The following is a 13843-nucleotide window of genomic DNA, read 5'->3' as shown; positions in this document are numbered from 1 at the left end:
AGATCGACGTCAGAGATATAGGTCTATAGTTTTGCGCATCTGCTCGACGACCCTTCTTGAAGACCGGGACTACCTGTGCTCTTTTCCAATCATTTGGAACCCTCCGTTCCTCTAGTACACAGACATATAGTCGAAACATGGGTACATTTTCGTAGGCGGCTACCTAGTAGTGATGACTCACGGCGTACAACCCTGAACATGTTTCTGTTTGTGGCAAAGAGAGCCACGTCCGTAATGAAAAATTGCAACGCTGCATCACACTACGACACGACGACACGAACACCGACCGAACCACAACCGCCTTTCCACTCACCTGTATGGCGGTCGCAAGACGCAGTTCATAACGCTTTCCCAGGACTGGCACAACTAAAGGCGTTACAGCACCTTGCCACCGACAGTGCTGTCCGTTAACATAACTTCCAACAGGACACACCCACACTCGAAGTTCACAAGGATAGCCGTGAGACTCTTATGCAGACTAAAGACCGAGTTATTCCAGCCGCGTCGTTTGCACCTGTACGACGCGAGTCTCTTCCTTCCGCAGATACCGTCACACATTGTCGGAAGGAAAAGTAGCCCAAACGCCGCAAGACATCAGAATCGTCCACTGAGTCAACTTCGCAGGACGAAGAGGTGCCGCAAAAATCTGATTGCGTACACGACTAATCTTCTTCTGATGCCAGAGCCGGCCGCGGTGGACGAGCGGTTCTAGGCGCTTCAGTCCGGAACCGCGCGACTGCTACGGTCGCAATATCGAATCCTGCCTCGGGCATGGATGTGTGTGATGTCCTTAGGTTAGTTGGGTTTAAGTAGTTCTAAGTTCTAGGGGACTGATGACCTTAGATGTTAAGTCCCATAGTGCTCAGAGCCATTTTTTTAGAGCCAGAGTCAAGTGGAACTACCTCACAACAGATTTCTACTATAACGCTCAATGCTACCTCATAGACCGTCCTCCGTCCCAAGATTGTCTAAAAGAAGCTCAATTCATCAAGATAAAAATTTTAACCTTGACCAAGTGCAGACTGGAAGACGCTATTATACGACCACGCGGCCAAGACAAATCAATGGTGAAGAACTTTCTATGCATGATATCGTTCATTACGTTTGTCGACGTCGACAGACCTTACTGTCAATTTTAGACCTACCTGATGGACGACGGCTGACATCGCAAGCTGCCATCGCTGATGCCTTCACGACGCACTACAGACACCACCTTCAAGAAATACCGATGGTGCAGATGCTATTGCTGAGGTTCCCCAGGAGATCCATCGTACACTGGACGCCGCGGCAACAACCCTCGTTATTGCGGAAGTGATGGCCGACGATATCCTTGGACCTGTGGACAATGGATCACTGAATCGGTCTCTCGGCCCAGACGGTTACCGCTCGAGTTTTACAGAACTTTCCAAGATCTGATGTTGCCACGCTGGAGAGACATGTACTAGGAGCTTTGTCTGGCGCTGTACTGCCGCCACCAACGTCCTTGAAACGCTTACTCATACCAGTCAATAACCTCCCACTTCCTAATCGGCCTACTGGTTTGCGATGTAACTGACCGTGATTGCATATGCCTAATGTAAATTTACAGTGAGTAAGGCTATCGTCTCCGAAGGAAAATAACACCTTTTAGTTGGAGAAAAATGTATAACAGGCTCTTCTGAAGAAGAATCTATTCTAAAGTGAACCCAAATACTAATGATAATTTTGAAATGGGTGGACTATAGTGCAGTCGCTCTCTATCTGCACAGGGGGAAGAGGGGTACCACGTAACATTTACTACAAAAATCACTAATAACACAAAGAAAATACTGATTAGCTAAAAAAATTAATTAAACGGTCGCCCGCCCGCTAGGGCAATAAATCTCCAGAATCGTGAGAACTGTAATGGCAAAGAAATTTTAGCAAAGGTTGTCACGCTTTCCCACAGAACAACAGTTCATGAGAAAATAAATGAATCAGAAAGCACAGAGTTTACAGTTAATAATTCTGAAATACTAAATTTTGAAAGTAAAATTAAATGGAGTTACTGGTTAAATGAATGACTGGCTTAACTTAAACTGCGTTATAGAAAAAAAAATTCCTTCCAGTAGAAAGAGGCGAGCAGTTTACTTCTGATTATTGAAAGATTGAACTGAATTTAGTTTAAGCCATTGAGCAACTGATTTTCCTTTTAAAATAACAGCAATACAATACATACCAAACCAGGAGTAGTCAAAAATGGTTCAAATGGCTCTGAGCACTATGGGACTTAACATCTGAGGTCATTAGTCCCCTAGAACTTAGAACTACTTAAACCTAATTAACCTAAGGACATCACACACATCCATGCCCGAGGCAGGATTCGAACCTGCGACCGTAGCAGGAGTAGTCACTCACCAAGCTAAATACATAATAAACGAAACTGCGTACTCTTAATTTGTGATGGATCTATAGTTATTGGTTTTGCCAGTGAAATTTTAATTTGCTTTAAGTAGCATCTGTTATGCAATACAATAATGAAAAGTTACTCAGGCAGAAAATTTCGACCGAAACTGGTCATTAGCAAATACATAAAACTGGCAATAAATAGTTAGCCAATTTTCCTATTCTTATGACACTTTTGGGCGAGCCTCTTCTAGACGCTTCAGTGCGGAACGGCGCTGCTGCTACGGTCCCAGGTTCGAATCCTGCCTCGGGCATGGATGTGTGTGATGTCCTTAGGTTAGTTAGGTTTATGTAGTTCTACGTCTAGGGGACTGATGGCCACAGATGTTAAGTTCCATAGTTCTTAGTGCCATTTGAACCGTCTTACGGCACTCGGTGTTTGCATGGAAAGGAAAGGGACACTGCTTGGTAATAATGTCTGAGGACAATGACAGCGCAGGTGCTCTACAAGTTTTAACTACTGCAGGTTATTATTGAGCTTAGCCATACTTTGTGACAGAAACTTTGCTTGGTAATACCTACGTAAGTTTATAATTTTTCACTTAACAGTTTTACGGGCTGTAGCTGTGCGGACGACGAAGAATGTATCCGACGACAATGCTGCGCTGCCGTTGTTGCTTTTGCTGCTGTTCGACTAGAGCCCCGAGTCGTCTCCAGAGCCACGGATAATTATGGGACACGCAATATTTAGACTTGCAGCTTCCTCCGCTTGTCCAGTCCTATCGTCTTATCAATACTCGCGTATTAACGAATCAGGCGCGTCTACGCTGGTGCGAGCATAGCTGCACACTACGTCGGTGGGCGCGCCCCACAAACACTCATGAAAAGGTGTTCTGCCTCCTCTCTGGTCGCAACGCGGCAGAGACTCTCCATACGCAAAGATGAACAACGGCACAGCTAATTCCATTTCGTCGTTACGATGGATACATTTAAATAAAGGTACCTTGGTTATTACCGAGCACTTTACAATATTTTCATTATAATTACAATCAATTATATACAGTTAGAAATAAACACATTTTTACACCGATTACATATGAAATATAGTTTCTGTAGTGAAGTTTACAGCTTCAGAATCATAAGTACAATACAAGTTATCAACGGATATAAAACGGCGAAAACTTTGGAATGGTGCAGAAGGTATTTTATCTGCATTTTCGGTATTACAAGTCCCGAAACCTGCAGGAGGAACACGGCTTGATAGTTACTGGCCTGTCAGGTTACTAAATTCCGATTTCAAGATTTCCATGCGTCTTCTAGCTATGCTATGTGTCCCATGAATAAATCTGTTTAGGTGGCGATAATAACACCCACACTGCCCTCGGTGATTATCGAGATGTGGTCGCCGTGGCAACGCACTTCCGACTGATACGCGTTTCAGTCTCCATCGATTTCAATCTACATCTTCATCTACATCCATACTCCGCAAGCCACCTGACGGTGTGTGGCGGAGTGTACCTTGAGTACCTCTATCGGTTCTCCCTTCTATTCCAGTCTCGTATTGTTCATGGAAAGAAGGATTGTCGGTATGCCTCTGTGTGGGCTCTAATCTCTCTGATTTTATCCTCATGGTCTCTTCGCGAGATATACGTAGCAGGGAGCAATATACTGCTTGACTCCTCGGTGAAGGTATGTTCTCGAAACTTCAACAAAAGCCCGTACCGAGCTACTGAGCGTCTCTCCTGCAGAGTCTTCCACTGAAGTTTATCTATCATCTCCGTAACGCTTCCGCGATTACTAAATGATCCTGTAACGAAGCGCGCTGCTCTCCGTTGGATCTTCTCTATCTCTTCTATCAACCCTATCTGGTACGGATCCCACACTACTGAGCAGTATTCAAGCAGTGGGCGAACAAGTGTACTGTAACCTACTTCCTTTGTTTTCGGATTGCATTTCCTTAGGATTCTTCCAATGAATCTCAGTCTGGCATCTGCTTTACGGACGATTAATTTTAGATGGTCATTCCATTTTAAATCACTCCTAATGCCTACTCCCAGATAATTTATGGAATTAACTGCTTCCAGTTGCTGACCTGTTATACTGTAGCTAAATGATAAGGGATATTTCTTTCTATGTATTCGCAGCACATTACACTTGTCCGCATTGAGATTCAATTGCCATTCCCTGCACCATGCGTCAATTCGCTGCAGATCCTCCTGCATTTCAGTACAATTTTCCATTGTTACAACCTCTCGATATACCACAGCATCATTCGCAAAAAGCCTCAGTGAACTTCCGATGTCATCCACAAGATCACTTCAATCAAACGTTTGACCGTGGCAGTCACGCATTTCTCAACGCAATAATGGACTGGATAGTGATTCCCCCAAAGTTCACGCAGATGGAATCACGTACCTCATTGAAGGGGCGATGTCCAGGCTTCTCGTCAAGACGCAGAGAATCTATACGGATGGAACGCTCAGTACGGCAGGATTGCCCACTGTCGACCTCGCTTTACACCATTGCGATGGGACCATTTATCTGCGGACTACGGCGAAGCTTGATGGGTATTTCACTCTGGGAGCACGTGTTCCGCTTCCGTACCTACGCGAACGACTTGCCACTCTTCGCATATTCAGTGGCCGAAATACAAGCCACGATGCAATGGGTTTTGTTCAAATAATGTTCAAATGTGTGTGAAATCTTATGGGACTTAATTGCTAAGGTCATCAGTCCCTAACCTAAATTATCCTAAGGACAAACACACACACCCAAGCCCGAGGGAGGACTCGAACCTCCGCCGGGACCAGCTGCACAGTCCGTAACTGCAGCGCCCCAGACCGCTCGGCTAATCCCGCGCGGCAGCAATGGGTTTTACCCTTTACAGTGCAGGGAGAGGGAGTGCTATGAAGGTCGCAAAACCATGCCCTATTAAGAACGACTGTGGCCATCCCACAGATAGCGCGGCTCTCTTTCTGCCGGTGGACACCCTCCGCTCTCTCAGAGAGGTGTACACGCGAGACATTCGCTGTACCTTGACGATCAGTTTTCGGGCGCTATTGAAACGCATGCGGGCAACCATAGAGAGCCACCCTACGCTTACTGAGTATGTTGCCAGACGCTCACTTTTGTCAATACACACCTGGCAGCTCAGATCGCGCAGATTATGCCCATCACTGCGACTATGGCGGCCAGACTACAGGCAGCCTTCCGGTATCTTATATGTCCCGGAAACATCGTCAAGGTCGAGTATGATGCCCTTATCTTACCGACCGAGCGAGGTGGCGCAGTGGTTAGATACTGGACTCGCATTCGGGAGGACGACGGTTCAATCCCGCGTCCGGCCATCCTGATTTAGGTTTTCCGTGATTTCCCTAAATCACTCCAGGCAAATGCCGGGATGGTTCCTCTGAAAGGGCACGGCCGACTTCCTTCCCCGTCCTTCCCTAATCCGATGAGACCGATGACCACGCTGTCTGGTCTCCTTCCCCAAACCAACCAACCAACCAACCTTATCTTACCGAAGCGGGATGGTGGCCTCCGGCTTGTTGACGTAAGAGCTAGGACCTCAGCTCAGCACTTCACAAAAATACTATTCACCAGTTGTGGAAAACCCATTATATTAGTTTCACTGGAATGCTGACAGCCAAATTCGCGTTTATTTCGAGACGCCTTCTGACATCGTTGGTACATAGCCCACTTCCAATGCCACACACCGTACTTTACTTTCCGGAATACTGCTACATATGCACCGCGCTCCCCAGGCTGGAAGACGAATATCCCCGCATCTACCGCCTTCTCCGATCGTACCCACGCTTAAATTCTGTTGAAGCACATAGGCCCCTGGTTTTCTGGTCTACAGTTTGAAAAACGAGCCACAAACTATACCATAACACTGACATCACCACGACGAGGTTATTTCTCATCAACGGCAAATATACTACAAGGTAGGAACTGCTCCGCATCGCGCTGGTGGGGTTACCCTGTGCCTCAATTACAATGTCGAAGATACGGATTTACACAATTTTCAGTGTGGTGCAGCAGCAGCTGTCTGGACCCTTGTGTTGAAGATTGCGACTTTCTACCTCCGACTGCCCTCGCATCACGTCTCTCCTACCATGCCGATATATCCTGATGAGACTTATTTTCCATCGTCTAAATGGCACGCCACCACACGGATCAGTGGCTGGGCTTTCAAATACCTCTTCCGGGGCGACATCATCGATACGGCGGACTTCTGGACACGTATCCAAGTGCAATACCACACTCCGCGCAGACATCGACACAATAGGGCCTCTTTCGAGAACTATTTAAAACCCGCCCAGGAGCTGGAAAATCGACGAAACGCTCCACCAAGGCAGGAAACGCCCCCACCCTCTCCAACTATAGGACGGCGTTGGTACTGACGGCGAGACGACGGGATGCATGGCATAGCAACTCTTCCTACTTTCTTCATTATCCTTTTTCTCTTCACCTTCTCAACATTTTTCCTTACATGTGTTTAATTCACGGATGGCTTTGAAACAGCAGGCTCATTTGTTTTCTTTCGTATGTGCTCTGCTATTGCAGCCATTTATTAATTATGTAAAGCAAGAAAGAAAGAAACGATCACAAACAAAGATCATATACTCTGTATAACGTCTCCTCATGACTAGTTTTTCTTCTTTCTAAAATACAAGAATCCACCGGACTGTGGCTGCTAGAAACAAAAAGAAGAGCCTTTGTGCCCTGAGATTTTTTGTTTTTTCACCGTAGCTATTAACTCATTTTGTCGTGAGTTTAGAAAAGAAGACTGATAAATATTATTTATTTAAAATAACAAATTTATGTAAAAATTGGAAATGTCCAACAATTCTTATTTAATTTGGCTTGAAAGAATAAATACATAGAAAGAAAAGTTGGTAGGAAAGGCAGTAAGCTGGAGATCCCTGGTTTCTGGTTCGAGTCCTGATAAAAAAAAAAGTACAGCAAAGTGCATGGTAACTGCAAAGGAGCACATGAATGTCAGATGTGAATAATAGTTTAGTTTCAGTTTATCTCAGGCTACCAAAATAGAGCTCAGTTGACTTGCCTCATTCCTTAGTTAGTACTCTACAAATTTGTTTACTGTGTTGTATTAGGTGAGAAAAGGTGAGAAATGGTGCATATCCAATGTTACACAGTCGACGCTGTGAAGATAAAGCTTGGGATTATTTACATGACATGGGACACTTCGAATGTTCACTAATTGATTGTGAAGTGCTTGCTGTTTGCAGATATGTGGTCCCTCATATTCAGATTGTCTTTCTTACCGCATTTTGATTTTATACCAAAACAGTGGGACTGGGCTCACTGAAATACTCTTGGAGGATTTCAATAATTTCGTAGCACTGAAATGTGTACAATATCAAAGGGAGCGGTAAAGCAGTTGTGCGATGTGCCATGAGTAATTTGACTTCACAGTCCCTTCACAAGCTATAAACAGCTCTCTGAACAATAATCTGCCCGGTCTTCTTTTACTCTGGACATTTCTTCGTTCTAAGATGCTCATGACTGTGTGAGTCACTTACGTAAAGTCAGTTTTGAAGCTACATACGTAGTATACATGCCGTTCAAACACGTGATCACACTACTGCCTAAGCTCGTAATTTACTAATGGCTAAAATGGTTTAAATGGCTCTGAGCACTATGGGACTTAACATCTGTGGTCATCAGTCCCCTAGAACTTAGAACTACTTAAACGTAACTAACCTAAGGACATCACACACATCCATGCCCGAGGCAGGATTCGAACCTGCGACCGTAGCAGTCCCGCGGTTCCGGACTGAGCGCCTAGAACCGCTAGACCACCGCGGCCGGCATTTACTAATGCATTCTGCCTGAATGACACTTCTTGCTTCCACGACAAATGAATGTCTATAGCTTTGAACCAATCGCAACGTGCACTAGCCTGTACACTAGCCTGTCCAAGTTGTCCACGTTGGGTGGAGCAAACTTCTTGCGCTGCTCGTTCCAGACTGTCTTTCGTGGCTTCTGTGTGCTGGGTGACCTACACTGAGTTTTACAACTGAGAACTTGCATTCGCAGCCATCAGGGATATGGTATATCTATTCATGCAAGAAGCTGTACTTCGTTGGTATTTTTAAAAGTTTGTTTCTGATTATGGTTCACAATGGTTCAAATAGCTCTGAGCACTATGGGACTTAACTTCTGAGGTCATCAGTCCCATAGAACATAGAATTCCTTAAACCTGACTAACCTAAGGACATCACTCACATCCATGCGCGAGGCAGGATTCGAACCTGCGACCGTAGCGGTCGCGCGGTTCCAGACTGTAGCACCTAGAACCGCTCGGTCATACCGGCCGGCCTTGTGATTATGTAATAAACATAGCTGAGTTCTACATTATGATATTAAAACTTAAACATGGGATGTTAAGTAGCATGCTCACTATGCCTGCAGGAGGCAGGTATATCGTTACACTCACAAGGAACATTCACAAGAGTCAATGAAAAATTTTGATAGAATTTGGCAGGTGTTTGTATGGAGCAAAATAAAGCAATAAGTACTTTTGTTTTTGCCTATTTTCTCGTTTAAGGGGTAAAACACACAGCGAAAGCTAATTCGACGCATTAGGTTTAGAGGGAATAGCTTCGAAACAATGAAATATAAAAAAGATTTTTATATAAAAGTTGAAGTGTAACTGACGATCTCGAAAGCTGTATATCCAACTTTTGAAAGAAATCAGAAAATTTAGAAATCACCCCTACACCATTAATGAATTCTGCAAAACAGAAACTTTATTACAACATGAATTAAAGAAACTCGCATTCCACATACATCCATGTATGAGGAAGATAGTTTCTGCAATACCATTTTTGGAAAATAAGTCTTACACAATGTGCTGTTGGAGTACGTACAATATGTCAGGGGTGTTCAAAAAGAAACGAGCCGGAGGCATAATTACAGAAACCAGTACCTGTATGTTAGAAATATTGAGTCTGGCTGTTGAGACAGTTGTCTCACTGTGAGACAGGGCGGTGAATGGTTGTCTCATAAAATTCCCGGGGCTGCGATGTTAACCAGATCCGCACGTACAGCTGGAAGTCGTCGTCCGAGGTGCATCGTTTGCACCTCAGAGCCTTTTTAAGGGGACCAAAAATGGCTTAATCACAGGGAGAGAGGTCCGGCCTGTATGGAGGGTAGCCGAGGACTTCCCATTTGAATTTCTGCAGGAGTGCCACGACTGTGTTGGCCGTATGAGGTTTTGCATTGTTGTGGTGCAGAGTGACGCCACGGGTGAGATTGCCTGGTCGTTTTGATCTGACTGCTTGGCAAAGGGTGGTCAAGGTTTGCGAGTAACACTGGGCATTCACTGTTGTCCCGTGCTGCAGGCAGAGAATCAGAAGGGGCCCATCTTGGTCAAAGAATAACGTCAGCATAACCGTTCCTGCACTCGTGTGGACGACGATGTCCAGCTGCTCATGTAGAACTGGTTGGCATTGCAGCCCCGGGAATTTCATGAGACAACCGTTCACCACCTTTTCACAGTGGGACAAGTGTCTCAACAGCCAGGGTCAATACTTCTAACACACAAGTACTGGTTTCTGTAATTATGCCTCCCGTTGGTTTCTTTTCGAACGCCCCTTATACCTAATTAAAATATCTAACGTTTCATTTTTATTCCAGTTATTTGTTGTACATATGTTGTTGTATTATGGAAACTGTTATTTCACTTTTTCGGTTCATATTTCTATTTCTTTTTTTTCAATTTATCCTTTCAAATATGTATATTTTGTTAACAGAAAATAATGAGCAACCAATTATTATGATACAAAATCGTTGCATTAAGGATTATCGGCAAAGAAATGCTTAAAACTGATTTGTACCAGTCATATTTCAGTTCAATGGAAAAACTCGATGAAGAGAACTGCCAATGTACTATTGACTGCAGCTTCGTTATACTTTTTCTCAGGTCGAGATTGACCTCATATCATGCAGCAGAACTAGATCTCAAAATCTTTTCGCAAAGTCCTTCCAACATTGAAAGCCGTATGCAGCAACTGCTGTATTTGCCCCGTCGTGCCTTTTGGGATCACCAGATCACTGAAGATAACTGAAAAACACTTGTTTTGTTGTATGGTTGAAATATGAATGAATAAAATATGTACAAAGACAGAAATCACTTTTTATGAATCTATCGTGATGATTGATAAGTTATGCGATGTAGTTAGATGCGTTATAAGGATTTTTTTGTGTGTGAAGACAGTACTGTGAGCGTTACTACGGATAAAAGAACAGAACGACAGACCATTTGACGTTACTGTAAAAATTGATACTTGAAAGTACCACGCACGAGGTAACGAAACCTGAAAGCAACATGGACAGCAATGAATACTAAGATTGTAAAATATCCGAGAACAGTATGGCACAAATGAAAGATAGTATGTCAAATATTTGGTGAACTGGGCCCAGCCGTTTGAGAGTGGACTGCACAGACTTCGCCCAAGGGAGCAGTGAAGATTAATACTGAATAATTTCGGTGCCAGATGGAATATTACGATCTCTGTAGAAAAACAGTAGATATGCTAATGATAAACTTGTTTCGTCACATTTGGGTATCTTTACTTTTTAGCGTTGAATAGAACCTTTCCAGTGAATAATGTTGTTCTATGACTTCTTCTTCGAGGCTGTAAAAGGAGGGGCCGGCCGCTGTGGCCGAGCGGTTCTAGGCGCTACAGTCTGGAACTGCGTGACCGCTCCGGTCGCAGGTTCGAATCCTGCCTCGGGCATGGATGTGTGTGATGTCCTTAGGTTAGTTAGGTTTAAGTAGTTCTAAGCTCTTGGGGACTGCTGACCACAGATGTTAAGTCCCATAGTGCTCAGATCCATTTTTTTGTAAAAGGAGGTAAACGGTTCCTGGAAGCCTTGGACAGTGTCAAAATGTTCAAATGTGTGTGAAATCTGATGGGACTTAACTGCTAAGGTCATCAGTCCGTAAGCTTACACACTACTTAACCTAAATTATCCTAAGGACAAACACACCCGTGCCCGAGGGAGGACTCGAACCTCCGCCGGGACCAGGCGCAAAGTCCATGTCTGCAGCGCCCTAGACCGCTCGGCTAATCCCGCGCGGCTTGGACAGTGTCAAAATGGCCTCTTGGGCAGTACGTAAAAATTAATCGAGTATAATTCTCACCCTTTTGAAGAGCTTGCAGTCTTTAACTTTTCGATTCCACGATCAAAACGTAAGATTAATAGTTTTCTCCAGGTCAGCTCATCAGAGAAGCCCTCTGCCTCCTGCATAGAAATCTAAAGCGAGACAGGTATTTAGCGAGCGAGCTGGCGCAGTGGTTAGCACACTGGACTCGCATTCGGGAGGACGACGGTTCAGTCCGGCGTCCGGCCATCCTGCTTTAGGTTTTCTGTGATTTCCCTAGATCGCTCCAGGCCAATGCCGGGATGGCCCCTTTGGAAGGGCACGGCCGACTTCCTTCCCCGTGTAAGAGGTCCATGACTAAGGAATTTGTTGCTAGCGCACTCGAGCAGATGCAATTTCGATGGATTGCTCACGCGCTGCCTTCGATATGTAAGCTATAAGAGAATCGCTCAGACCAAAGAGCAGTGTTGTATGCAGTACGAACTGTATGGCAGTAGTAGTAAGTAGTAGCTAGACGTCTGGTGTATGGAGTTGGCTGCGCCGGTCATGGGGAACGATGGCGGTACCTGAACGATGTAGTATAAGGTAAAAGCAGCCTCACGCACATGTACTACTGTTATATCAAGTCCCATGTAAATGTAAAAAAAAAATCTCTTGATAATAATCTTTCTTATAAAAATTAACTTTTGACAATCATTCATCTCAATTTAAAGAATTTACTAATTTCTCCAATCCATGGTCATCCCGATTATTGTAAAGAAAAATCAGTTGTTCCTTTTATACATGACAAATCTATCGGCTAGCATTGCACTGGGCTGCGCCTGAAAAATTTCTTATAGGAGCAGACATATACGCGTTATCCTGCGACTTCACTGAGGTAAGAATTTTCAATTTATTCAGTATGAGCTTTCAGGGCCATGACGCAGCACTGCTGACGTCCAAATTTATCAGTTAAGATTCACAGACAGATAATTATTGAAAGGTTATATATGAGTCACAGTTTTTATTGGGAGGTTAGTCACGTTACTATTGCGAGGTTACGGAATTTATTTATTCGGAGGTTACGCTGAATGTGAATACTATCTATAATTATTTTATTACTTGGGAGGTTAACATCCGTCCTTCCCTAATCCGATGAGACCGATGACCTCGCTGGTGGGTCTCTTGCCCCAAACAACCCCACCCCCGAGACAGATATTTTTTTTTCTAGATCGAAAAAATAACAATAATAGTGAAATATGGCACTGGGATATAACTTGTTCGTACCTCTCTCGCTAATGTAAATCCATTTCGAGTGCTGCGACTAACGATTCTATCTCTCATCCTCAAATTGCGTGTGTTTCTGATTTTCAGAATTATTAATTAATTTTTTCTCACTAAGCAGTCAACAACTTTTCCACCCCCTTCAGTAACGCGAGTCACTAAAACTTAAGTACGCCCGAACAAGCCATGAAGGCCCAACGGCACTAACCGGCCGCCGTGTCATCCTCAGCACACAGGCGTCACTGGATGCGGATACGGAGGGGCATGTGGTCAGCACACCGGCGGTATGTCAGTTTACGAGACCGGAGCTGCTACTCCTCAGTCAAGTGGCTCCTCAGTTTGCCTCACAAGGGCTGAGTTCACTCCGCTTGCCAACAGCGCTTGGCAGACTGGATGGTCACCCACCCAAAAGCTAGGCCAGTCCGACGGCTCTTAACGTTGGTGATCTGACGGGAACCGGTGTAACCACAGCGGCAAGGACGTTCGCAAACGGGAGTCACACCAAAAGAGATTTTACACGACTTTGGAATCCCATACCCATATTGTGAAATATTTCATATTCCTTTATTAATGACATTAGAAGAATGTGCAAAATAAAAGAATAATTGCACCTATCAATGACCACCGTTTATCTCTCCATTTCCTTATATAACACTGCAATAGTGCTGAAACGAAAGAATGCAATAGTCTAAGCAATCGGAATTTATTTAGATAGATGAGTTCACTTTTTATACACAGCTCTTTCTGTTCTGCAAAGTTCCCCTTATTGTCTAAGGATATGGAATACGTACGTGAGAACAGCGTAATTTTCCTTGTGTCAGACCATGCATTGACTGTCGCATGGTCTACGGAACATACTGACACACTAGGTGTCATCTCCTGCACTGATGCGGATATCCGACAACACGGGGCCACAGTGCTTCGAGCGTCTCCAGAAGATACGTTTGCTGTCGGTTTGAAACAGCCTTCTGGCAAATGTCAGAACTTTGCAGCTAATGGTGATTGCTTTTCAAGACCAGTAAAAGTATTTTGTTTGTAACTTTTGTTTCCTTTATTACCTGAGACAATTCACTTAAG

The 13843-nt window shown here is 44.3% G+C and overlaps 1 protein-coding gene across 1 annotated transcript in view; it reads left to right on the top strand.

Moving 5' to 3' along the window:
- Positions 1 to 13843, top strand: part of LOC126236228 (cuticle protein 18.6-like) — a 218521-nt gene that overhangs the window by 27485 nt on the left and 177193 nt on the right. The window lies entirely within an intron of this gene.

This window comes from Schistocerca nitens, chromosome 2 (genome assembly GCF_023898315.1).
Source record: "Schistocerca nitens isolate TAMUIC-IGC-003100 chromosome 2, iqSchNite1.1, whole genome shotgun sequence".
Lineage (NCBI taxonomy): Eukaryota > Metazoa > Arthropoda > Insecta > Orthoptera > Acrididae > Schistocerca > Schistocerca nitens.
This window is presented reverse-complemented; position numbering and strand designations above follow the sequence as displayed.